Source organism: Girardinichthys multiradiatus, chromosome 2 (assembly GCF_021462225.1).
Source record: "Girardinichthys multiradiatus isolate DD_20200921_A chromosome 2, DD_fGirMul_XY1, whole genome shotgun sequence".
NCBI classification, from domain to species: Eukaryota; Metazoa; Chordata; class Actinopteri; order Cyprinodontiformes; family Goodeidae; genus Girardinichthys; species Girardinichthys multiradiatus.
Window position 1 is genome coordinate 50,933,658 of NC_061795.1, and position 26,595 is coordinate 50,960,252.

A 26,595-nucleotide genomic window follows, 5' to 3' on the forward strand; every position below is an offset into this window, starting at 1 on the left:
TGTTAACAACCATCCTGATTTTTTAGCGGAAATTACATCACGTTCCTACCTGCACATAGCCCATTGAGTTTTTATTGATAAGTTTGTTTTGTATTAATCCCCCTGTGATTAGATTGAGTGAAATGAGAGTTTTGGCATCTTTTGCTGTTAGATTAAAAGATTAATTGATTTCAAGGCTTTTTGCACATAGTTGCTCATTTTATCTATTGTGTAGATCTAGCTTCACAGTTTGACTGAAAATCAGGCACTGATCAAGACATAATCAGATTGAAATGTTTTCTGTTTGTCCTTCAGTACTGAGACTTTGGATCCAACCAGGTCTTGCAGAACGATGCTTAAAGAACACTCTTTTATAGATTTTATCACAGTTTCATCCTGAGCATTGTCCCCTTTGTTCTGTCTTCTAGGAATGGGATCTTATGAATGGGACACGCAGAGAAATTTGTGCCAGGAGTCAATTTCAGGTAAGATGAAACATCTTGTTTTATTGGTGAGCTGCTGATCCAATCAGAAATGTGTCTAAAGGTTCTATTTATGCAGCAGGCTATTGCTTGATTAGATGTGCTGCATCTTTAAAATGCATGTGCTGAATGTTGCACAACTCTGCACGTATGGGTGATACAGAGAAGATGAAAGAATATGTGACTGTTTCCCTCACAGTAGAAGCTTGGAGGGTGTTGATGCCACATCTTTGTTCAGAAGAGATTGTGGTGCTGCTAGTTTTGTTTTGATTGAAACAAGTCTCGCTGACTTGTTGGACTTCAACAGTCTAAAATGGTCTCTTCTTTGCTCTCAGCTGCTTCTGTCTCATTGTCTGAGTAAAATGTGCATTAAGAGGGAGTAGAGGAAACGTTTGCTCATCTGCATCTCTTATTTCTGAACTGAAAGTTGTTTTTTGATTTGCAGCAGATTAAAGTGTGTGCAGTTTGGCTGATCAGTCACATGGTTGAGTTGTTAACTGAGTGATGTGCTGCTCAGGTTAAACCACATCATGCTGGACTCCTTTGAGATGCATCTGTCTTCTGCAGGTGTCTAATTCCTTGAAACAGAAATAGTTTCAGTCAGGTAAAGGTCAGCACAGAATCTATTATTGACCTTATTTGTGTCATTTTCAGTATCAAAATGATATGATACTACTTTTGTGTCTTCCTCTGCCATCGAAACCTCTGAAGGTTAGATTCCTGTAAACGCTGTAGGTGATTTTTCTCCACCATTTAGCTCACATTCATTTGTGTTTTCTAAAAAGGTATTGGATTTTTTTCCTGTGAAACCAAAATTAGATTATATTTTTATTCTGTTTCTGTTTAACAGTGTTAGGAAAGGGAAATATTATGTATTTGCTGTGTTTGTTTCTGTAAATGAAAAAAAACATAAAATATATAAAGGATTGATTGTGTTAATGGTGTCCCAAACAAAGCTAAAAGAAGCTATATTATGTCCCCAAACAGACCAAGAGATGTGATAAAAACCTGTAAAGTTTCAGCTTTTCCCACTGAAACTTTATTTGAGAAGCACGTTGTCACCACTTCTCTTTTTTCATGCTGAGCATCAACCAATCATGGTCACCAGACAGAAGGCTAATGGTGCACTAATTGTGATCCTGGATGAAGAAGCTGCTCTGACAATGATCAGCATTTAGTGTACCTGTTACAATAATTCGTTACAGCTGGAAGTCATCTGATTGGTTGTTGCACAGATGACATAAAGCCTCCCACATAGTCCGGCGTACTTGACTCAGCGAACGTCCGCAGTGACTCGAGGCGGACGCGGTGTCGCACAATAAACTGCTCGACAGAAAAATGTTTCCACGTGGAACTGTTTTAAATGTGACACACCGCTCTGAGCAACCAGTCGACGAAATGCCACCCTGCCCCGCACTGACAGGTGTATTCCCTTTCTTCATCCCTAGTCTGGTTTAATGGCTTCTTTTCTTTTTGTTTTTCCAAACCTAAAAGGCAAATTAGCTCCTCTTTCTCGTCCGATGACATCATGACAGAATATCTGGGAAATGTAGGGATCTGTCACCCGAAATACAGGAAATCAATTCAATTCAGTTTTATTTCTATTGCGCCACTTCACAATAACATGTCTTAAGGCACTTTACAAAGTCAACTCAGTCTAATCATACAGATTTCAAGTCAGGTTCATATATTCCAATAAATCCTAACTATCAAACAGTGCAGTCAGATTCAGTTTATTATTCAAATTGTTTAAACGTTTTCAATCTAAGGAAACCAAGCAGTACGCCCATCTATGAAATCTCAAACTTCCGCAACTGTGCGCCGAATCTGCGCCACTAACAGTGCAGTCGACTCTGCGGGAGCCTTGATGATGTTTTAGCGCTGACTGAATATTAAAACCTGGGTCGGCATATGACACAGCCCAGCCAGATTGTGATTTTGGTATTTAAGGGAAGTGGAGCAATTGCTGGAAGATGTTACAGTTGGAACAAAGATACTTTGTGATTTGAGATCATCTCATTGGTTAGAGGCTGTTTTTTGTTTGTGTTTACCCATCTTTCTTTTCCACAATATAGAAACAAGGTCTAAAAATAGTTAATACAAAAATCCCACTCATGCATTTTTGTGGTATTTTGACAAAATATAGATTTTAGCCAGAAAAAAATCAGCAGACGTGTGAGTTGTGTCAAACACATAGTTTGGTTTTCTCTAAACTAGAATAAAAAACTTTTTTTCACATTTACTGGATTTTTTTGGTTGAATTGCTGCTAGTTTTACTCCAAATGTAACAGGTCACACACCTTCCAGAAAAGTCCACTTTTGTCTCGTCAGCCCACAGAATATTTTTTCCAAAAGTCTTGGGAACCATTAAGATGTTTCCTGGTAAATGTGAGACAGGCCTTTGTGTTCTCCTGGGTCAGCAGTGGTTCTGGCCTTGAAACTCTCCCATAGAGGTAATTTCTGCCCAGTCTTTTTACCGTTGATTCATGACCTCTGACCTTAACTGAGGTAGTGAGGCCTGCAGAACTTTAGATGTTGTTCTGGGTTCTACTGTGACCTATTGGATGAGTTGTTGTGGCTCTGTTGGAGTAATTGGAGTGATTCTGCTGGCTGTGCTGTAATTAATCTATAATATAATATAATATAATATAATCAGTCAGTATTTTCTACCGCTTCTTCCATAGTGGGTCGCGGGGGAGCTGGTGTCTATCTCCAGCAGTCTATGGGCGAGAGGCAGGGTTCACCCTGGACAGGTCGCCAGTCCATCGCAGGGCAACACACAAACAACCAAGCACACACTCATTCATACACCTAAGGGCAATTTAGATTGACCAACCTAACAGGCATGTCTTTGGACTGTGGGAGGAAGTCGGAGTACCCGGTGAGAACCCACGCATGCACGGAGAGAACATGCAAACTCCATGCAGAAATACCCCCGGTTGGGAATTGAACCCAGGACCTTCTTGCTGCAAGGCAACAGTGCTACCAACTGCACCACTGTGCAGCCCGATATTATATTATATTATATTATATTATATTATATTATATTATATTATTGTGTAGGTATTGTTTGTTAGACGTTTGCTCTATTAATTTATTTGCCTTGGTAGTTGTGTGTTTTATATTTTAGTTTTGAGCTTTAAACTGTGGATGAAACAGTCATGAATGGACAAATATGACACCTCTATTTACATACATGACAATAACCTGAAGTACTCAAGTTATTGTTTTAACATGAGTAGAAGAAGACTGTTAAAAACCGACACTCCTGGACGCTGATACTTCCTGTCTCAGTGTTATATCCACCATGTAGTTTGTTCTCTAACTCATCATGTCTGCTGCTGAGACAAAACCTTACAAACTCTTTTACATATATGTATTCTCCCTGCCAGTATATGAGAAATAAAATACATTTTGGACATCAATTAGAACATCAGTGCAGCGAATTAAACCAAGATTTATGATCTTGTTTGTGAAATTCTTATTTTTTTCAGTTGGCCAATGTTTTTGGCTGATTTTTCTTGTTGCTGTTGAAGGTGCTGTGTGCAGACAGATGTTGGAGATGCGTTGATAAGTGAGTATTTGCAATGTTCAGGCCAGCAACACTCAAGCCGCATAGATTTTCATATTCATGCATAGCCCATCTCAACCCAAACACATTCTTATGATGTCAGGAATGCATAACTTGCTCCATGTTTAGGAGCCCATAAATGTTCACTGGGGTTGAGGTCAACTGTCTCTTAGAGAAAGGTCCATTATGCTCAGCCCTCCTTGGTGTTTGCCAGCCTTCAAGTTGGTGTCACAAAGCTTTGAGACGGGTTTGTGAAGCTCCCGGGCAATAACTTCTACTGGACAAATGCAAATGCAGCCCAGCATCATTCTCTCACCTGTGTGTCTCCTAATTTAACCTTCTTGGTCCTTCAACACATCTCCATCTTGGATTTGTCTATAAAACAGTTTTTGTGTTGTCCATTGTTAGTTTTTGATGGCAACATTTTAGCAAAGTGTTTCCACTGTTGAAAATGATTGTAGGTGTGATTGTAGGTGAGCTCCTCTTTTTCCTTTGTTGTTCTGCCGCTAATGGATTTGTTTCTCCTGACAGTATTTTGTTTGTTCGTTGATGTTGTTTTTCTGGGTTTTTTTCTTCTGATGATCATTGGTTTTACTGGAATCAATTTTAAAATGATCACTAAATGGGCGATCACAGATGTTTTTACTCCCCCACCCAGTCAAGCGGAAGGTTGATCTCTTTTATTTGATCTATGTTTAAAGTGTAAAAAATCTCAGACTTAAACTTGTTGTTTTGTTAAACAGATGGTGTTGTGATATTAAGTTAAGGACATATTCATGTTACAGTAGGTGCACATACTTCATTGTCACTGCATAAAAACACTCCTTTTTATAAGTATTTTCTTGTTTTCCTCTCCTTGGGATTCAAAGTGATCTAAATATATAAAAACATTCAGTGTTTTCGGTAAATATGCAAAGTTGCAAATTAGAAAATTGATGGGTTTTTTTCAGTTTCAGTTCTGTTTAATTCATTCCAGTTATTTAAATTAGAAAGCACCAATTAACAACAAATGTCACCTAAAGGCTCTTTACAAGCAAACATTTTCAGTTAAATCAATTTATGTAGAAATATATCAACAGATTCTGAAGCCCAGCTGATTGTGTCTACCCATTGACATTGCAGCGATGCCTCATGCTAATTAAGCAAGTGGAACCATGCTTGAGATTGTTTTATATATATATACAGGTCCTTCTCAAAATATTAGCATATTGTGATAAAGTTCATTATTTTCCATAATGTCATGATGAAAATTTAACATTCATATATTTTAGATTCATTGCACACTAACTGAAATATTTCAGGTCTTTTATTGTCTTAATACGGATGATTTTGGCATACAGCTCATGAAAACCCAAAATTCATATCTCACAAAATTAGCATATCATTAAAAGGGTCTCTAAACGAGCTATGAACCTAATCATCTGAATCAACGAGTTAACTCTAAACACCTGCAAAAGATTCCTGAGGCCTTTAAAACTCCCAGCCTGGTTCATCACTCAAAACCCCAATCATGGGTAAGACTGCCGACCTGACTGCTGTCCAGAAGGCCACTATTGACACCCTCAAGCAAGAGGGTAAGACACAGAAAGAAATTTCTGAACAAATAGGCTGTTCCCAGAGTGCTGTATCAAGGCACCTCAGTGGGAAGTCTGTGGGAAGGAAAAAGTGTGGCAGAAAACGCTGCACAACGAGAAGAGGTGACCGGACCCTGAGGAAGATTGTGGAGAAGGGCCGATTCCAGACCTTGGGGGACCTGCAGAAGCAGTGGACTGAGTCTGGAGTAGAAACATCCAGAGCCACCGTGCACAGGCGTGTGCAGGAAATGGGCTACAGGTGCCGCATTCCCCAGGTCAAGCCACTTTTGAACCAGAAACAGCGGCAGAAGAGCCTGACCTGGGCTACAGAGAAGCAGCACTGGACTGTTGCTCAGTGGTCCAAAGTACTTTTATCGGATGAAAGCAAATTCTGCATGTCATTCGGAAATCAAGGTGCCAGAGTCTGGAGGAAGACTGGGGAGAAGGAAATGCCAAAATGCCAGAAGTCCAGTGTCAAGTACCCACAGTCAGTGATGGTCTGGGGTACCGTGTCAGCTGCTGGTGTTGGTCCACTGTGTTTTATCAAGGGCAGGGTCAATGCAGCTAGCTATCAGGAGATTTTGGAGCACTTCATGCTTCCATCTGCTGAAAAGCTTTATGGAGATGAAGATTTCATTTTTCAGCACGACCTGGCACCTGCTCACAGTGCCAAAACCACTGGTAAATGGTTTACTGACCATGGTATCACTGTGCTCAATTGGCCTGCCAACTCTCCTGACCTGAACCCCATAGAGAATCTGTGGGATATTGTGAAGAGAACGTTGAGAGACTCAAGACCCAACACTCTGGATGAGCTAAAGGCCGCTATCGAAGCATCCTGGGCCTCCATAAGACCTCTGCAGTGCCACAGGCTGATTGCCTCCATGCCACGCCACATTGAAGCAGTCATTTCTGCCAAAGGATTCCCGACCAAGTATTGAGTGCATAACTGTACATGATTATTTGAAGGTTGACGTTTTTTGTATTAAAAACACTTTTCTTTTATTGGTCGGATGAAATATGCTAATTTTGTGAGATAGGAATTTTGGGTTTTCATGAGCTGTATGCCAAAATCATCCGTATTAAGATAATAAAAGACCTGAAATATTTCAGTTAGTGTGCAATGAATCTAAAATAGATGAATGTTAAATTTTCATCATGACATTATGGAAAATAATGAACTTTATCACAATATGCTAATATTCTGAGAAGGACCTGTAAATAATCATCATCATGCGTTCACTCAATGAGCAAAAGTTCCCAGCTGGGACAAGAACAAATCAGTTCTGGTTCATGTTGATCACTGCTAAACAAAGCATCAGTTAGAAGAGCAAATCATTCTGTTTTCTAAATGCAAACTTTCAGACTGCAGGTCCAGACTGCAACCAACAATCAGGTCTGCAGAGAGAATAATCAGGGCTGACCTTTCCTCCATCCAGGACTTATACAGGTCAAGGGTCAGGAAAAAGGCTGCTAACATCTCTGCAGACCCCACACATCCTGCACACTAACTGTTTAGGCTTTTACCTTCAGGTGGGGCTACAGAGCACTGTTCACTAAAACCAGCCTCCACAGAGACAGTTTCTTCCCCCAGGATGTTTCTCTGATAAACTCTTGACAGTCAGGACTCCAAAACAACACCAGGCAGACTTGGACTGATCTCACATTATATTCTATTGTTAAGTAAATTCTGCATGTATGTACATTTAAAAATATATTTTCTAATTTTTTATTTACATTTATATTGGAAAAAGTCTTTACTGATAGCAAAGTGTACTGGAGTCAAATTCCCTGTTTGTGTGCATAAACTTGACAATAAAGATGATGCTGATTCTGATTATGACCGACAGGACTTTTGACTTCCTCTGCTTATAAGGCAGACATGACTGGTGCTGAATGATACTATTCTAAAATACTCTGAACGTTAATCTTTGGGTTATTCAAAGTACATTTCTGTTTTGTTTCTATTCATGAAAAATTTACTCTGCCACTGGAAGTTCTTGTCTTCTAAACTCTAAAGTTTAATTATTGATTAATCATTTTGATATTTGAAGTCATGTATTTTTTAGATAGATTAATAGGTTAAATATAGTGATGGATAAAGTGGTACCCAGATGATAGTACTCATCAGTGCCTCAGAAATATCTCCTGTGTGAGCTCTTTCAATGTTTTATAATATCCTTCATCATCCAAAAGGGAAACAAGCAAGGTCTGTCCTTCCCAAGGATCATGGTGGGAAGAATGGATGACTTCCTCCATGTTTCCCCCTGAGGCATCATGAGGATGAGGTCTTGGTGCTATTAATAGTGGTCCTCTGATAAGCTGGAAGGTTCTTGTACTGCAGCTTGCAAAGTCATTGTTGTTGAAACACCCCAGTTTTTTCTGACAGTAAACATTTCCTGTTGTCAAATGTTTGCATACATTCAATAGTGATAAAAAGCATTCATCCAACATGCATGTTTCACCCTTGAAATGCTTTAAAATTGAAACAAGAACCTCTATGATTTGGCTTTTTGGACAAACATTTGAAGAAGATAAAAAACACTTCAAAGTGACAAATGATTTTTATAAAATATGTCACTTTAAATTTAGCGTTACCAAATAACCAAACATGCATGTTTTTGGTCTTTGGGAAAAAGCTGGAATATCCAGAAAGAACCCCCACATGCACAGGGAGAACATGCAAAGTATGTTAAGCAAAGTTATTGGATGGATAAATATTGACATCCTCCAGGTCAGTATTTAGTAGATGCAGACCACCAAGTCTGTGTAGATATATTTCAATCAAGCAAGCACACCTAGATGCTGCATTTTTTTCTCCATCTTTCTGAATAAAGCAGCTCAGGTTCTGTCTGGCTGGATCAGGGATGAACAGCTCTTTTCAGGTCTAACCACAAAGCCCTAAAAGTATTGAGATATGAGCTTTGATTTTGCCACTCCAGAACATCCCCTTGTTGAACTGCTTCTACGTAGCCTCTGCTGTAGGCTTAGGGTCTCGTTCTTGCATGCTTCCACCACCATGGTTCATGGAGGAGAGGGTGTATTTCTGATAAGTTGCATTGTCTAGTCTTGTCCAAATGTAGTGTGTCTCATCATACCAGGCGAGATCTAATTTACCACACAGCTTTGATGGGTGACCGGAGAACCACCGGGGGAACGGGTATTGAACATACAGTCTCTCCCATCAGGGTGGTTGTGGGGCTCTCTGGGGCCTCCTTCACCGTGCTTCTTCTTCTTGCTCGGTTTGTATGTGCGAGCAGCTCTAGGCAGATTTTGGTAAATGTCATACTTGATGGATTTAACTAAACCTCATCACAGGTTCTGACTGATACCTTTCACTCAACTTTTGTGAGTCTGAGTTGTTTTAGGCAAGGCAAGTTTATTTGCAGAGCACGTTTCAGCAACAACACAATCCAAAGTGCTTTACATGATGACAAAAAACATTTAAAAAGTACATTTCAGTGAAGTAAATTATCATTGAAATGATCAAGGAAAGTAAAAAAAAGTTGTACCACAAAGTGAAATGAATGACCTCTATTTTATGGAAAACTGTAAGGCTAAACAAACCTCTGCAGGACAATTTAACCCTTCTTTGCTTTTTGGTCCATATCGTTTCACCATAGCATCATAAAATGAAGGGGATCTTTTGATTTTAGTTAGTGGTTGTAGCAGGAATCCTGATGAACCAGAGACTGGAGCTGGTTTTATGCTACAGTCACACACATGAGCTCCATTTCTCACTAACTGGGAAGCTGCTGGTAACCAAAAGCTGGGCCATTTAAATTAGGTCACTTCTTGTGCAGGGGGGAATATTTATGCACTCATTTGCTTTAAACATTTAGTATTAATTGACACTAGTTTTCATTAAACCAGTTTTAATTTTTACATCAATGTTTAAAAGTATGAAATGATATTGACCGTGATTTCAGTTACAAAAGCAATAACAGGATGAAAACTCCAACGGGGGTGAAGACTTTTCACAGGCATTATGTTCTTCATAAAGAAAACACCCCCGCATTTGGTTATGCCATCACTGTTCTTTCCACAGTCTCTGTTTAAGGTGAGATGCTGCAAAGAGCCCAGAAACTGTATCACTATTGGAAACCTGTGCAGAAAACTACTCAGAGCAAACAGGATATTCGTCTCATTGACAATAACATCCTGGACGGGTTGTTGCATCTCTGCTTCGTAGACAGACACCCCTTCTAGTTTAGCCTTAGACTGGTCCCAAACCAGGCTGGAAATGCTGAAGAACATCATTCAACTCTTCAGAAAGAAAACCTTTCCTCAGTCTGAGACTTTTGTTCTTGAAGAACTCGGTTAAACATGCATTCAAAGCTCATTGCAAAGTGTGTGAATTTGTATTGAACAGATTGTTTTCATTTTTAATTCTCAGAGTTATTTCTTTCATGTGATCTGATAGCCCCAAATAAGTCTCCTGAAAGGAGCGCAAGGGAAAAATATCTGTCGCTGTGGAAACTGCTGTGAAAAGTCTTGGTTCTCATCAGTAGCAGTGCGGAGCATTGTTGGAGAAACTGCTCCTTATGAAGAGGAGGGAACATGGACACAAAAAGCTCAGAGATCAGCCCAGCATGAGGAGAAAAAACTGTGCAGTGGGCCGTGCAGTTAGGTTCACGTTGTTGAAGGTGAGAGCTGGATTGACGGTGACATGGTGGAATATGAAGCAAGGTGCTTCTTGTGTTGTCTCTGCCAGTTTAAACCTCCCTGAAGTCAGGCCTGTGGTGGCCTGCATACCAACATACCAGGTTGATGGTTGCCAGCCCATTAGCAGGGGAGCCCACCCAGGGCTGCCAGCCCTCTTCTGGCCACCTTCTGCCTTCCTGCCCAACCCTGGCTCTGGATCAGAGGCCGGTCGCACGTCGGGGGACAGGGCTAATGAAGGCTGCAGCCACTGCATCCCTTTTAAGCTGCAGCCCAAGAGTACAATTTTGGCTAATGCTATTTCCTGCAGATAAGATGGACACAAACTTCTTTGACTTTACTTTTTCCATCCGAGCTTTGGGAGGTGAAGGGAGGGTAAAGCAGTGACAAAAAACAGGATTTGCTTCTTGCTGTGTTTTATCATCAGCTTGAATGGTCATTGCTAACCACGCTAACATTCTCATGACTGCTGAACTACCAGACAAGTGATAATAAGTCCACAATCAATGGAGTGAAACAAAAATTGGCCACATTTTGTGTGCAGAACTGAGACTAGTTAGACGTATCAGTCCATTTCGCTCCCCAGTCAGTTCTTTAAGTGGCTTAATCAAGGCTGTGTTATGTAATTATTTTATTCACCCAAGGCTTCCAAATTGTTTCCAGCTTAAAAGCAGATTGTCAGATATTCATAGCATTTCATGTCTTGATTTATGCATCAATTTTCCTCAAGATGTGGCATTTTAACATTTAGTTACAAATTGTATGATTTTTGTCAGTTTTTCATTTAATTAATATTCAGTGGATTAGTTAGAACATTGCCTTGGAAAACTACCGTTGCCATTTGTCATACTGGGACATACATGTGACAGACCAACATGTAGGAGAGCAGACCTGCGAGGTGGAATGACATTTATTAATTTCTTTTTTAGCTTTTTTAAAACAAAAAATCAGACAACTGCAGCCTGGATTTATATTTAGCCTCCTGACTCAGAGCTTTGTAGAACCACTGGCTGCAGGTCCAGTTGCAGGTCTTTTGGGGTTTGTCTCTACCAGCTTTGAAAATTTACAATTCAAGTCTTGCTACAGATTCTCAGTTGGATTAGGTCTGGACTTTGACTAGGTCATTCTAACACAAGAATATGTTTTGATCTAAACCATCTACTGTATCTCAGGCTGTATGTTTAGGGTGGTTGTCCTGCTGGAAGGGGAACCTCCACTCAGCCTCTAACAGGTTTTCTTCCAGGATTGTCCTGCATTGAGCTCCATCCATCTTCCCATCAACTCTGACCAGCTTCCCACAGCATGATGTTGCCACCACCGTGTTTCATCATGGGGATGGTGTGTTCAAGGTCACTATGCACAGTTAGTTTTCCTACAAGTTGAATTTGGTCTAATCTAAACACAGCACCTTATGCCACATGTCTGCTTGTGTCACACAAGGCAAACCCCAAACGTCTAACAAAACCTCTGTATTTATACTGAGATTAAATTCTACACAGCTGGAATCATTAGCTTTACTAATTATCTGCACTCTCCAGATTATATGTGACAAAATGAGGAGAGGTTCAGTTGGTGTAAATACTTTTGCAAGTCACTGTAAATTATGTTACCAGACATCAGTGTATTCAAGAGTAAAGGAAAAAATAAAGAACACCCAATGTGCTTTTTCCTTCAAAGCATGTAAATAGTAAAACTCTGCCCGCAGTGGGTGTGTGCTCGATGAATGTAGATCCTCTCAGCATTTGGTTTCATATTTGCCCTCCTCTTTGAGGGTAGCAAAGTTAAGCATTTATCCTTAATACACCCTGTAGTCTCTCTTGTCTGCATCTCCCAACTCCCATGGCTGTTTGGAAAAAATGAGAGGTCACCAAACATCGTCAGGTAGCTGATAGGGATAACAACCAGTTCTTCCTTCTGCTCTCATATCTTTCAGTTCTAAGAAAGCTTTTACAAGCTCTGTAAGTTCTTTCTCCTTGGTCTAGCTCTCTCTTCCTGCAGAATCTTCAGTTTCCCACCATTCTCCCAGTCTGTCAGCCAGAAAAAGACCAATGAAGTTTCCTCCCAGCCGCTCAGGCCAGATTCAGCGCTGTCGGCAGGCCGTAAGAGGCTGGAACCTAACAGAATGTAAATAGAGCAGTGCTTTTCACATTACTTCACCGCTTATTTTTAGTAGGCGAACAAGAGCAAGCGAGGGTGTGCCTTTTTAAAGCTGCGACTGCAGGTCTTATCAGCTGAATACACTGAAAAAAGGATAGAAATTATAAATCAAACAAAACAACAGTGATCTAATCCAGGATGTGATGTGTGGGTTTATGGTTCAGGTTTTACTGGAGCAGCTTTTTTAAACATAAGGAAAGGATGTTGTCTCCCTGTCTCTGCTTTCCTCCTGCTGTCTCAAGGTGCTGCACATGTAAAAAAGTTTTATCTGCTGTTGGGACCCACAGCCATGGATTTCAACATTAAAACTCCAGTACAAACCTTTCTGGAACTTTCAAAATAAATTGCATTTAACCGACTTCCAGCACAACTTCAGAAGGGGAATGGGGGTTACAGCGGACTTCCCATGAAGCCACTGCCCGTATAAACCCTCCACCTTCCCAATGGTCCGATCTCTTCCACCCAGACTCCGTGCGAGGCTGGCCGGAGAGACAGCGCGCTAATGTCTCTTTGCTGGCAAACAGACATAAACTCTTCAACTGGATCCGAGAGTGTCATACGATCATCGATCATATGCGCTGAGTTAAGTATGGATGAATCACTGTTGGTGTACCCGGTATTCATTCATAACAAGGGGAAATTAAGGTATAAGCATTGCTTGAATTTCTCTCTGAGGCCTGCAGAAGCAAACTGTGTTCCAGAGAAGTCCCCAGTAGAGACGCTGTCTCTACGAAGCCGAGTGGAGCAGTTTCCCAGTCTGGAAGGAGGACAACCGAGACCGCATCACCGTGGTTACAGTAACTGTGCAGTTGGTTGGCGAACAGAACGAGCCGTCTTTCACCCACAGCTACAGAGGTTAGCTAAAGCTAACCGTTTGTTCACAGTGGATGTTTCTTCAAACTTCGTCGCCCCGGGCAACGTTTCCTCAGCACGGTTCATGAGATTAGGTTTTGGGCAGAGAGATTTAGGGTGAAATGATCTAAACGTTTTTCATTTTATGAAGTTTTGTTTGTGTTGAACTCAGTTATCTTGGTGCTAGCAGAATATCTGCAGCACACGTGCTCAAGTTGTGTTCTGTGTTTGTGGGTTTTTAAAGTTAAGATAAACTTTATTTAAAGGGTGATTTTAAACACAGAAGATATGCATTTTAACCCTTTTATTGACGGTATTTTTAAAGGTGTGTGTTTGATTCGGGTGCTAAGCTATCAGCTTCTTTGTTAGCTTTAACTGCTAATGGCTAATGGCTAATGAAACACCATTAAACCCATTTCTCCAGAAAGATTTGTCTATTTTCCAAAATATTCCCTTAATAATATTTCTTTAAATATTATTTCAATAAATAAAGGCAGCTAATGAGACACCGTTGAGAATCAGTCATCCAGAAGGTTGGTTTTATTCAGCAGATCATTATTTAAAACATTATTCTATTAAAATAATATTTTATCTGATCTTACATTGTGAATGGTTGTCTAAACGTTTGCTGATTATTTCCTAAGTTAGTTCCAAGACTAACTTAACTTCACTTCCAGATTCTTCAAGATAATCCTTGGTTCTCAAACATAAACATTGCATGGTAATGTTGCATCATTCTTTTGGTCATAATTTCCATCCATCTTTAATCAACTTGTTTATATTGTACATAGTCCATTAGTCTTCATTATTCTTTAATTCTGATTGGTAGTTTAGTTGGATTGTTTTAGCAAAGTAAAGAGTTTGTTGATTGAAATATGTTTGACTTTAAGTTGACTTATTTTTGTTAATAAATTCTTGTATTTTAAGAAATTGTGTGAATTTATTCCATATATGTGCAGAGTTTATGCTGTTCAATAATGTCAGAGCTCGTCTCACACCTTTCTATTCTGTCCTAATACCATCACCTTACTGGGCTGGTATTCACAGGACAACCCTTAACAGACCCAAATATTATTTGATAAAATATTAAAATATTAATATTAAATATTGAATAGTATTTTCAGATTAATAGTCACAACATTGCACAGAATTAAATATGGTTTGTTTGAACTTTGTTTCCTTGCACTGTTAAACACTTCTGCAATCAACAAATGTGTCTCGCCATGTCAGAGCCCATTATGTGCTTATTAGGAAGTTTTTCATATCAAGCTCATATCATCCACCCATCTTCAGGTGTCCAGCTGGTTAATACCAGGCTGGTTTGGCAGGTAAAGCAGATTAAACATGAATAAACGGCTTGACGGATTGTGGCTTTTCCAACCCTTCCAGCTGTGTTCATCTTTCCTTCCTTAACTGCAGCTACAAAGCCAGAAGCTGCTGTCAGTTTTTATTTTCTATTTATGTATTTATTATTTTATTTTTACCATTTCGCGGTTGGTTTAGTGATGTCAATAAACCGACATGCACTAAACAATCTGTGTGAGCTTTAGCACTATAGACATTAAACATGTTCATCAAATGAGGGCATCAAGTGCCTTCAAGGTCCATCCAACAGGTCATTATTATTATTGGCATGTAGGATTTGCATGGCACTTATATTTAAACATCATACCAAATATTGCACCCAACCAGTTCTTTGCCATTGCGATGCTGAATACATGGATGCTGACAGGGGTTAACCTGGAGCGTGAACACCACTGAGCTGCTAAAGACCCAGCAGAGACTTTCTCAGGGTCTTGGGAGATAAAGCGTCCCACAGAGACTGCTTCTGTCCTTCTATCTGTTCTCTATAGAGAGCATACTGGCCCACTGTATCTGTGTGTGGTACACCAGCTGCACAGTAGCTCAGAGGAAAGAGCTCCTGAGGGTCATTAACATGGCCCAGAAGATCGTTAGCTGTCCTCTCCCCACACTTGATGAACTTCACAGTTCCTGCTGTCTCCATAAAGTCCTGAACATCATAGAGGACGCTTCTAACCCGGTCAGGCTCTGTTAGAACTGCTATCTTCAGGCAGCCGCTACAGATCCAACAACAGTTTTAGGCAGCAGCTAAACTCACCACAGCCAGAAGATAAAGCAGATGCAGTGATAACTTTTTATTTGATTTTTTTAACTGATTCTCTTTTTCTGTTTTACTTAAATTATTTATTGCTCGTGGTCAGATCAGATTTTATTTCCAATTTCATTGTATTTGTGACCATTACAATAAAGGATATTCTGATTCCAGTTGTCCTGGGCAGAGGCCAAGCTGTCAGCTGACCGGCTTGCATTCACTGATCTTTGAACAACAATTATGATTGGATTTATTGTGCAGCTCTAGTTCTAGCTATATTTTTGGACTTTCGCTTTAGATGCTAAAACCTCCATGTGCAGTGCATTGAATCAATGTGATGAGTCAGACAATTTCCACTGAGTCATTGCATGCGCTGAGTCATGCACAACGCACACAATTCAATTTAAGTTCAGTTAAGCTTCACTTCTAGGTCACCAATCTACAACAACTTTACAGAGGAGACTCTTCACTGTTTGCCTATCAGTGTCTCCAACAGGTTTATGAGCTGACAGGAATGCTTGGAACTGAGCCATCCATAGACAGCTTGTCTGAGATGATCTTGGTGCTCGGCCCTGGAGACTCACACACTTGTTCTTGGCCTCGTATCTGTCCAAACAGTCCTTCTATAGTGAGAGGCTCCAATGGAGTGGATCAGCTCCATCTAAGACACCCTTTCACACTTCCTCCCTTCCTTTCTCCAAAGCTCTCCCTCCTGTGTGACCACAGGGCCTTCCTTCCTTCCTCCTAACACAGATGCCTGGGGGAGTCAGGATGGCCGGATGTGCCCTGATCAGACAGACAGAGGGACAGACAGCAGGATGCTGCTGCTACTGTGGACCTTGGACTTGGGTTTACCCATCATGAGCTGCAAGAAAGATGACAAGTCCTGTTTTGATTGGACAGCTGAAAGGTGAAGGGAGAGTGTGGGTGACAGCACGAATGAGGACGCGGACACAAATGGAGATTTTAGTGTTGATCTGGAGGACCACAGCTACAGCAAGTCTGTGGACGTATTTTCAGCCTCCTAAAGGAAACTCTGATATTCAGTTATTTATTTAATTATTTCATTTTAAATGCAAAAGTGAAAAGTAACTTAGGACCAGAACTGGAGTTATTCAGTACTGTAAAGACGTATTTGCTCCTTACAGATTTCATTTTCATCAAACAACCTTTAAAATCTGACAAAGACAAACTGAATAAAAGCAAAAAGTTGCTTTTCAATGATGATTTATTATACTAAGGCAAAAAAATCTATCCAGACCAACCGGACCCTGTATGAAAATCTAATCACCTCCTCAACCTAAAATCTGGCTCTTGCTCTCTTGGCAGCAGCAGCTGCCATCAAGTGTCCAGGATAACTGGCACTTAGTCTTTAACATCACCGTGGAGGAATTTAGACCCACTCTGCTTTGCAAAATTGATTTAATTCAGACACATTGGAGGGTTTTCAAAGATGAACGTCCTGATTAAGGTCATGACATCATCTTGATGTTTTATGTTTTTAGCTTTCTTCTATAGCTATAGCTAAGTGTTACTTACTTGTGGCATTACTTAAACAGCCAGATATTTGCTTTTTTGAGCCATTAAGAGATGGACTTGCTGGTCTTCTTTGGATCATTGTCCTTTAACAGAACCCAACTGGGCTTGAGCTTAAGGTCACAAACTGATGGTTGACCTTGTCCTTCAAGATTTTCTTCTAGAGAACAGTTTTAGCAAGTTGTCCAGGTCCTGAAGCTTTTTGGTTTCTGCTCAGGGTATCTTTTTGATGCTGATATTAGTTTACTGATCTAAAACATTTAAGTTTGATTTCAAAAAATAAAAAACAAGAAATACAACCCTGCATTCCTGCCGCATACAGGGAGGAGTTAGCTAACATACTGATATGTTAAATGTTATGACACAAATTAGTTTAAAGGAACTTCAAGTTTAAGGGAAGCTTAAAATTGTAGGATTTTTTTTAAGTTTAACAGAACTTCATTAGAGAACTTAAATGTAGTTTATCTGCTGTATAAGAATCTCTTCGGTGAAAAGAAACATCTTCAACAAGGCGAACAGATGAGAGAAAGCAAGGATCACAATGACAGCTGTCTCTCTCCTGTCTTCATTTTTCTTGTTCTTCGTGTGTTCTGGAGGTTACTGCATCAGGCAGCTGTGCTCTGCTCCTACAGCCAAACAATCCACATTACCTCTGAGAAGACGACCTCTCTGCTCTGCATCCGCCCGGCCCACAGAACCCCAGCGCCACTCATCAATCCTGAGCCTTGTGCTGTCACTGTGGGCCTCAGCAGCTGGCTACAGGAAGACAAGCGCTCTTCCACAGCCTGTGCAAAGATCAGATGCAGCCAGCTGTCTAGCAGAAGCCTTGCTATTCAGAGCGCCACTGCTCCTGCTGCTGCTGCTGCCGGTGAGGACAGCGTCTTTCACTGCTGTCCCAGTCTCTGCTAACTGCCCCTTTAGTGCACTGTTTTTTCACTTCTTCTTTCCTAAATCTTCTGCAGCGTAGACCCATCTGCTCCCTGAGCTGCACAGAAGGCCTCATGTGTCTTTCTGTTACTTTCTACCCCAGTCAGATTGTCCATCTGTCCCTCTATTTACCAAACTTTTGTCTGCTGTTTTTCTTCTTGCTTTCTCTCGTGCAGCTATTCTCCTCCTGTGTTCCATGCTGGGTTTCTTAGATTAACTTTCTTTCTGTGTTGCAGTTGTAGTCTTTCTTTGTGTTCACCCCGTCCGTGTCCCTTCTATCTCAGTCTTGTGGTACCCATTTCTCTTTTCCTTCTTTGTTGGGGTCGCCATGTCTCAGTTTCTCCACTCTTTTCTCTGCAGCTCTGTCTCCCTTTTTTGTCCCTTACTCTTTTTTCCGTACAATTTCCATCTCATTCTTTGTCACTCTGCTGCAATCTAAACTATACCCCCTCTTTTCCAAATGTCACAATACTGTATCTTTTCTTCAGCCTTTGCTTTAAAGGAACTTCTCTTTCTGCTGCATTTTTTTCACAGGTGTCTCGAAGGCGGGGATTTACATTTTCTCAGGACAGGCAGCCCGTGGAGAGAGGCCTGCTGGCAGATCAAAGGCTCCGGCTGTAAAACGATCTGAAAGAGTCCAGCATTAGCATCCATCAGGGTACCTTGAAAGCTCCCTGATCAGCCGAGAGGGAAGCCGAGGGCCCCCCAAAGTGAAAGCACAGTCTACAGATGGGTGGAGGGAGAGTGGAAAGGAGGAGGACAGAAAGGGAAAGGAGGAAGGAAGGAAATTCCCATAATAAGTTTCCAATTTTGTCATTCCTCTATTTATTCCATCATCATTCTCCTTGTTTGTGTCTGTTTAAGCTCTGCTTCATAGAAGCCACATTGAGAACATCTCTACGCAGGTTTCTGTCCTAGTGTTTGGTTTCTTCTATGGTTTTATCTCTGCTCTGTTATCAGAAGCATCGAGGAGAACATTAATAAAAACGGAGGGAATAAGGAAGGAACTGTGCTTAGGAAAGGTGCAACATGTGTGATAAAGATCAAGATTAGAGCTGCATTCCTGCTGTGATCCAGAGCTGCACTGTTTGTCTCTTCTTTCAGTAACAAATGGGCTTGTAAATTTTAAAAGTGATTCTGCATCCTTCCCACTGATCTTCAGATAAAGGTCCCTCCAGGAGTTGAATTTATTGATCCTGAAACCTGTGAGCACCGAGCTTCAGGAAACGACATACATACCTGTCAGCTTTCTCCTTTTGTATTTACAACAGGTTTAAATGTTGTCACCAGTTTTCTCACCATTTTATTCAAACTTTAGATGTTTGCACTGATGTTCTTCCAGTAAAAAGATGCCAAGAAATCATTTTGCCGCGAAGATGCGAGAAACTCCTGGAGGTAAATTCATCTCTAATTGCAAAATCCTGCCTTTAATTTGACCCCGTTTATTCTGTGGGAAAAAAACTAACTTAACTATTTTTCACTAAATCATGCTACTAACAACTAATTTTAAAATAAATGTTGCTAAATATTTTTAAGTCATTAGTACTGAGTTAATCCTACTCTTTTACCGGTTAATAATCTATAACTTGCTATTTCCCTGAAGTGTAAAGATGTTGCAGAGGCAAGGAGGAAAAACATCAACCTGGAAAAACATGCCCACTATTAAGCATGGTGGAGGATCTGTGGTGCTGCGGCCCTCTTTCTCTGGCATTATGAACTCTTTCAAATAGAAGGGCATTAGAAAACACATTTTCCTCATCTGTAGATACTGTCACACAAAGTTAGGTTTGATATTGTTTCCTTAAGTAGTTTTAGTAAATTTCGGAGAATAATGCTGGTCCTACCATGTTTCTCTCAGTGAAATGACAATACAACACTTGTTGTCCAAAGTTCAAACAGAAGTTCAGCGTTTGACCCTGATCCATAATATCAGGCATAAGTGATGCTGCAGGGATGCTGAACTCCTTTTTTACAACGTGATGGAGAAATCTTTCCACCTTTAAGGACAAACCCTGTACGATTCAACTGGTCTCTGTGGGAACTGTGCCGTGGCGTTTATCAATCAATCATATTTTACTTATGTCACAAAAAGTGTTTTAAAGAAGTTAAAAGACAAGAATAAGCATACCAACAATGATCAAAAACTACAATAAAACATAACATTTTTGAACAGTATGAAAACATCCAACTCTAGAATTCTAAAACAATGATGAAGTACTTTAACCCTTAGACTAATAAATACAGATAAAAAAAGTTACATTTAATTTCCGATGAAACCTAAAATAGCTGTAAAACTAGATAAAAACTTGAAAAGCACCTATCGAGAGCACAGATCTCCTCTAAGGAAACAGGTTCATTGACACATGTCAGCTTACTTCTATGCTGATGAGCTACACTCTGGATGACCTCTGGCCACTGCATGTCATCTGCTGACAGGTGAGGAACCATGTGGGAACTCCATGGTCTGGCAATGATAAAAATACTCCAAAAAACTCCTGGACTTAGATGGTGCTCAGCATCACCACCAAAATCTAATCATCTGTTCCTTGTTCTAATACGCACCTTGTCTGAAGTGCTGCTTCAGCGTCCATCTCCTCTGCTGCCATCAGCATTTTCACTCACCTGAGATCTGCTCCGTTCCCATCTTTGAGTCTCTGTCAGACTATTGAAAGCTCCTGCATGTAGATGTCCATGAGTTTTCTCCTCACTAGAAACACTTTTCTGTGCCCTGGATTCTCCGGCCTTGCCCTTGTCTGACTTCAACCAAGCTTCTGATCTCTGGAATTCCGACTGGATCTAACCCCTCATAATGATCCAGAGAAGAGCTTCCGGTGTGCTCCTGCAAACGTTTTCTGACTCCCAGCAGTTTCAGATTTACAATAAATGCTGTATACTGACTGAATATTTGGGTCATTTGTCTGGTTCATTACAGATGCAGTTTACAGTTGCATGTTGCTCTGATAATTTTTTACAAAATCTGAGCTCTACTGTAGAAGGTTGTATGAGTGATGAGTGTGGATGGAGGAGAAACAACTTGTTGAGCTTTTTATAGGAGTTAGGTGTGGATTTAACATCTGTGTTAATAAGATGCTGTGTTAATATACTCCTGGCAACCAGAGTTTCGAAATGATTTTAGGATTGTGGCGCCTGCATGAAACTTGTTTACCTTTAATTTTCGGATTCTGATGCTCCATTCCAGTGACCAGTGAACTGGTAACATTCTGGACCTTTGAGCTGCTTCAGTTTAGATTCAAATAAATGTTTCCAAACATTTGGAAACATGGAAATATTCACGATGATCAGGTAGAAAGTGCTGTTACTGTGAAATGTGTTTCAGGCAGAAGTGCTCCAGATCTCAAGTAATCAAAAAACTGAATGCAGGACAACAAGGATGCTTATGAGGGACATTGTGGGACACATTACCAACACGATGATGACATCATAAAATTTAATTTAACAAAGATCTCACATTACATTCATCAATCTCTGCTTTGCCTGTTAGTGCAAAACAATGAATTAGCACAAGTTTGGAAAAAGGAAACTTTTTAAACTTTTTTGAAGTTTAACAAAACTGTTTAAAAACCATTTAAAAAAGTTTAATAAAGCTCATCAGAAAATACTTTACTGTGGAAGCAAATCGTTACCATATTTCAAATGAAAAAGCATTTTCAGATATGTTTTTTCATTTGAAATATGGTAACTATTTGCTTCCATACCTTACAAGCTTTTAAAGTTTAGCACAGGTAATCTGGGCTGCTGTTACCTTATCTGTCTGGCTGTCATCTCTCGGTTTGAGTACAAACGAGTCCATAGATCAGCAGGTGGCTTTTTCAGTTGCGCATTTCTTTTGCGACTCACTTTTACAATGTCTTCACATCGTGCTCCCCTCTGTGTGAAATTGAAAAATAACTTTGAGGCAAACTTCACAAAAATCCCTCAGAGATCACTTCTCACTGGCCTCACCCAGTTATAAACTGTTCCAGTCTTTGTTGTAGCTGCTTTTTCTTTTCCGTGACAAACTTTCCATTATATTCTGTATAATCTACTGATGAGAGCTATACAAGAAAATCCTTTTCTTGTTTATTTTACCACCATGGTGGCGCACAGATTGGTCATGACGTGGGATGCTGCTGCTGCATGCATTTGATTGACAGCTCTGTGATGCAGTTCTGCCTTCTTTTCATTTCAGAAAAGCGCCTGTCGAAAAATGTTTTGACTAATCAGAAATTGACCCAGTCAAATGCGGGACATTGTTTCTGCTTGAGGGACACCGGGACATAAATGACAATGCGGCACAGTCCTGCACAAATCGGGACATCTGGTCAGCCAATCCAGATCTGATGTTTTTGAACAAATAGGATTTTTTTACAGAATCTAAATGACACAAATCCTTTTGTTTGTTGCATTTGTGTAAATTTTCACATCCGTTTTGACCTGAAGGAGGCAGGATGCGGCAAGACCTCATCCAAACGATGGAAGAGACACAAAACCAACTTCAGAACTTCAATGAATCCAATGAAGCCAACTTCCTTAGCTTCTGTTTGAGGAGTTTTCACTCTCTGTTTCTCACACTGTGTAGGTCTACACTGTGTGTATATACAGTGGGGAGAACAAGTACTGCAGGTTTTCTCACCTCCAAAGCTTGTAGAAGTCTTTAATTTTGATCATAGCTACTCTTCAACTGTGAGTGACGGAATCTAAAACAAAAATCCAGAAAATTACATTGTGTGATTTTTGAGTAAATAATTAGCATTTTAAACCTGTCCACGCACTCAATCAAACACACTCCAACCTCGCCACAATGGTCAAGACCAGAGAGCTGTGTGAGGACATCAGAGATGAAATAATAGACCTGCACAAGGCTGGGATGGACTACAGGAAAATAGCCAAGAAATAGAGAGCAAAGCAGTAATTTGGAAGAATCAGAAGTAAATAAAATGTTTTGAGTTAATTCACACTTTTGGTTTACTACATAATTCCATGTGTTTTAATTCAGTTTTGTTGCCTTAGGTGATAATCTACAATGTAAATAGTCATGAAAATAAACAGACTCATTAAGTGAGAAAATGTATCAAAACTTTTGACCAGTTGTGTACATTAGATACCTTCATGACATAACCCAAATACACGTAGACAATCTGTGGCGACCTCTTATTTTGCAGCTTGCAGACATGTGTCTCACCCAGTGTGTCCCAGGCCAGAGCTGCATGCCTTTGTCTGGATGTCCCCTTTGTACATGCACACAGAGTTAGACAGAGAGACAGTTAGTGGCGGAGCTCAGTTTGGCTGTCCTGTCCACCCGAGGATGAGTTCCTTCTCTGTTTAGGGAAAAGGATGTGATTTCATTCAATAAAAATTCAACCCCAACCTATGTCGCTTGCCACTCAGGCATTAATCCAGACTTCCTTGTGCAGACGGCCCTCTTCTTACCCTCTTCTCTTACTTTCTAGATATCTATGTTGCTTCCTGTATCTTTTAGCCTCTTTCAGTCATTCTAGTCCTCCATCCTGCCCTAATATTTAGCTTTCTCTGGCATGTTGGCTGTATAACCTAATGAGGAGCTTTTCTATGTTTGCACATGAGTAAGGAGCGACTTGATCTTTGATACTTTATCTGTTTGAGCAGATAACTTCAGAAACAACTGTCATCTATTTAGTGCATCTGTTGCTGTTTTGAACCCCTTTCAGTGACATGTTGTTTAATGCAACCTGTTGGTTCTGTTGCCTTCATAGGCAAACATTTATTATTACATTCACTAATTCATTTTCTTGTCATTGTTTTAATGATTTTTATTCAGCGCACCCATGGGCCGGACTCAGCGACAGGGGTACAAACCACTGAGTCTATGTAGAACCACATACAATGGGTTGTTGACAGGCACAGCTACTAATCTTAGTGCTCCGTGGACAGAACGAAAACAACAGCTTTGTTCTGTTTAAGGATTTTTTCCTCTGGGTCCGTTGTGTGTTTGTGTGAATTTACGTGTCTGTATGCACACTGTGCATACAGACACGTAACTGGAAATATTTCCAAACAGCCAAATCTGTCTTTCTTGTAATCATAGGAAACATTTATTATCCTTCTTTCAGTAATTGGTTGGGGAGGGGCAGTGCTGCGCCCCTCTATGCTTAATGCAGCTGGAGAACACTTCTAACTTATGTTTGGGTTTTAGTTGGACCCAAATGCAGGCAGACCAGAGGAAGAGAGGTTAAATGAAGAATTTAAGAGAACAGGACCTGGAACCAGGCTGAGCGTAACGGAAGAATCCAGTAATGGACACGGAAAACCAGGGAGCTTAAATACAGAAGGGATGTAATCAATGACATGGAAATCATGTCCGTCTAATGAGGGGAATACTGAACAGCTGTGAGAGGAGAGTACTGAGCAGGAGACCTGGAGGAAGGAGACTAATAAACACAGAGGGAGCTGGACCGAAACACAAATGAATTATAAGACCAACGCTAACATAAGAAAATAACCTAAATACAACCACCGGAGCATCAGAAATGAGTAAGAAGCTAAAGGAATTAAAATGACAGGACCTAAACAACAACGACGAAAACTGAAATGATCTGAATATTGAAAGCCCTAATGAATGGGATGGATAGATCATAACGTTATTGGACTTCTGTGCTGGTCATGGATTGTCCACTATGAACACCATGTTCAAACATAAGGGTGTCCATCAGTGCACTTGGCACCAGGATGCCCTAGGTAGGAGTTCAATGATCGACTTTGTTGTCATATCATCAGACCTTCGGCCGCATGCTTTGGACACTCGGGTGAAGAGAGGGGCTGAGCTGTCCACTGATCACCACTTGGTGGTGAGTTGGATCCACTGGAAGAGGAGAAAGTTGGACAGACTTGGCAGACATAAGTGCATAGTGAGGGTCTGCTGTGTGTGTCTGGCAGAGCACTCGGCCAGGGATGTGTTCAACTCCCACCTCCGGGAGAGCTTTGACCAGATTCCGGGGGATGTTGGAGGCATAGAGTCCAAGTGGACCATGTTCTCCGCATCTATTGTCGATGGTGCTGCCCGTAGCTGTGGCCTAAGGTCTGCGGTGCCTGTCGCGGCGGCAATCCCCGAACCCAGTGGTGGACACTGGCAGTTAGGGAGACTGTAAAGCTGAAGAAGGAGTCCTATCAGCTGTGGTTGGTTTGTGGGACTCCTGAGGCGGCTGACGGGTACCGTGAGGCCAAGTGTGCTGCAGCCCGGGCGGTGGCAGAGACAAAAACCTGGGCCTGGGAGGAGTTTGGTGAGGCCATGGAGAAGGGCTATTGGTTGGCCTCAAAGCGATTCTGGCAAACCGTCCGGCACCTCAGGAGGGGGAAGCAATGCTTCGCCAACACTGTTTATAGTGGGGTTGGGAGGCTACTAACCTTGACTGAGGACATTATCGGGCGGTGGAAGGAGTACTTCGAGAATCTGCTCAATCCTACCATCACGCATTCCCTGGTGGAAACAGAGGCTGGGGACTCGGGGTTGGACTCTTTCATCACCCAGGCTGAAGTCACCGAGGTGGTTAAAAAGCTCCGCGGTGGCAGTGCTTCAGGGGTGGATGAGATCTGCCCTGAGTACCTCAAATCTCTGGATGTTGTTGGGCTGTCATGGTTGACACACCTCTTCAACATTGCATGGCGGTCAGGGACAGTGACTCTGGACTGGCAGTCTGGGGTGGGGGGACTGCCAACTACAGGGGGATCACACTCCTTAGCCTCCCTGGTAAGGCCTACGCCAGGGTATTGGAGAGGAGAGTCTGGCCGATAGTCGAACCTCGGCTTCAGGAGGAGCAGTGTGGTTTTCGTCCCGGCCGTGGAACACTGGACCAGCTCTATACCCTCTACGGGGTACTCGAGGGTTCATGGGAGTTTGCCCAACCGGTCCACATGTGTTTTGTGGACCTGGAGAAGGCATTCGACTGTGTCCCTCGTGACGCCCTGTGGGGGGTGCTCCAGGAGTATGGAATCAGGGGCCCTTTATTAGGGGCGATCCGGTCCCTGTACAAGAGGAGCAGGAGTTTGGTTCGCATTGCCGGCACTAAGTCAGACCTGTTTCCGGTGCATGTTGGACTCCGGCAGGGCTGCCCTTTGTCACCGGTCCTGTTCATAACTTTTATGGACAGGATTTCTAGGTGCAGCCAAGGGCTGGAGGGGTTCTGGTTTGGGGACCAGAGGATTTTGTCTCTTCTTTTTGCAGATGACGTGGTCTTGCTGGCCCCCTCTAGCCAAGACCTACATTATGCGCTGGGGCGGTTCGCAGCCGAGTGTGAAGCAGCTGAGATGAAGATCAGCTCCTCCAAGTCCGAGGCCATGGTTATCGACCGGAAAAGGGTGGCTTATCCTCTTCAGGTTGGAGTGGAGTTCCTGCCTCAAGTGGAGGAGTTCAAGTATCTCGGGGTCTTGTTCACGTGTGAGGGAAGAATGGAGCGGGAGATCGACAGACGGATCGGCGCGGCTACCGCGGTAATGGGGGCGCTGTGCCGGTCCGTTGTGGTGAAAAGCAAAGCTCTCGATTTACCGGTCGGTCTACGTTCCTACCCTCACCTATGGCCATGAACTTTGGGTCATGACCGAAAGAATGAGATCCCGGATACAAGCGGCTGAAATGAGCTTCCTCCGTAGGGTGGCCGGGCGCTCCCTTAGAGATAGGGTGAGGAGCTCGGCCATCTGGGAGGAACTCGGAGTAGAGCCGCTGCTCCTCCACATCGAGAGGAGCCAGTTGAGGTGGCTCGGACATCTATA

The 26,595-nt window shown here is 41.6% G+C and overlaps 1 protein-coding gene across 1 annotated transcript in view; it reads left to right on the plus strand.

Annotated features, from left to right (window-relative positions):
* The first annotated feature begins 430 nt into the window (after positions 1-430).
* The window catches only part of ccnd2a (cyclin D2, a), a 99,904-nt gene continuing 73,739 nt past the window's right edge, over positions 431-26,595 (plus strand). Inside the window, exon 1 of the mRNA XM_047381902.1 lies at positions 431-464. The gene's annotated coding sequence lies outside the window, so the exon portion shown is untranslated. The remainder of the gene's footprint in view (positions 465-26,595) is intronic.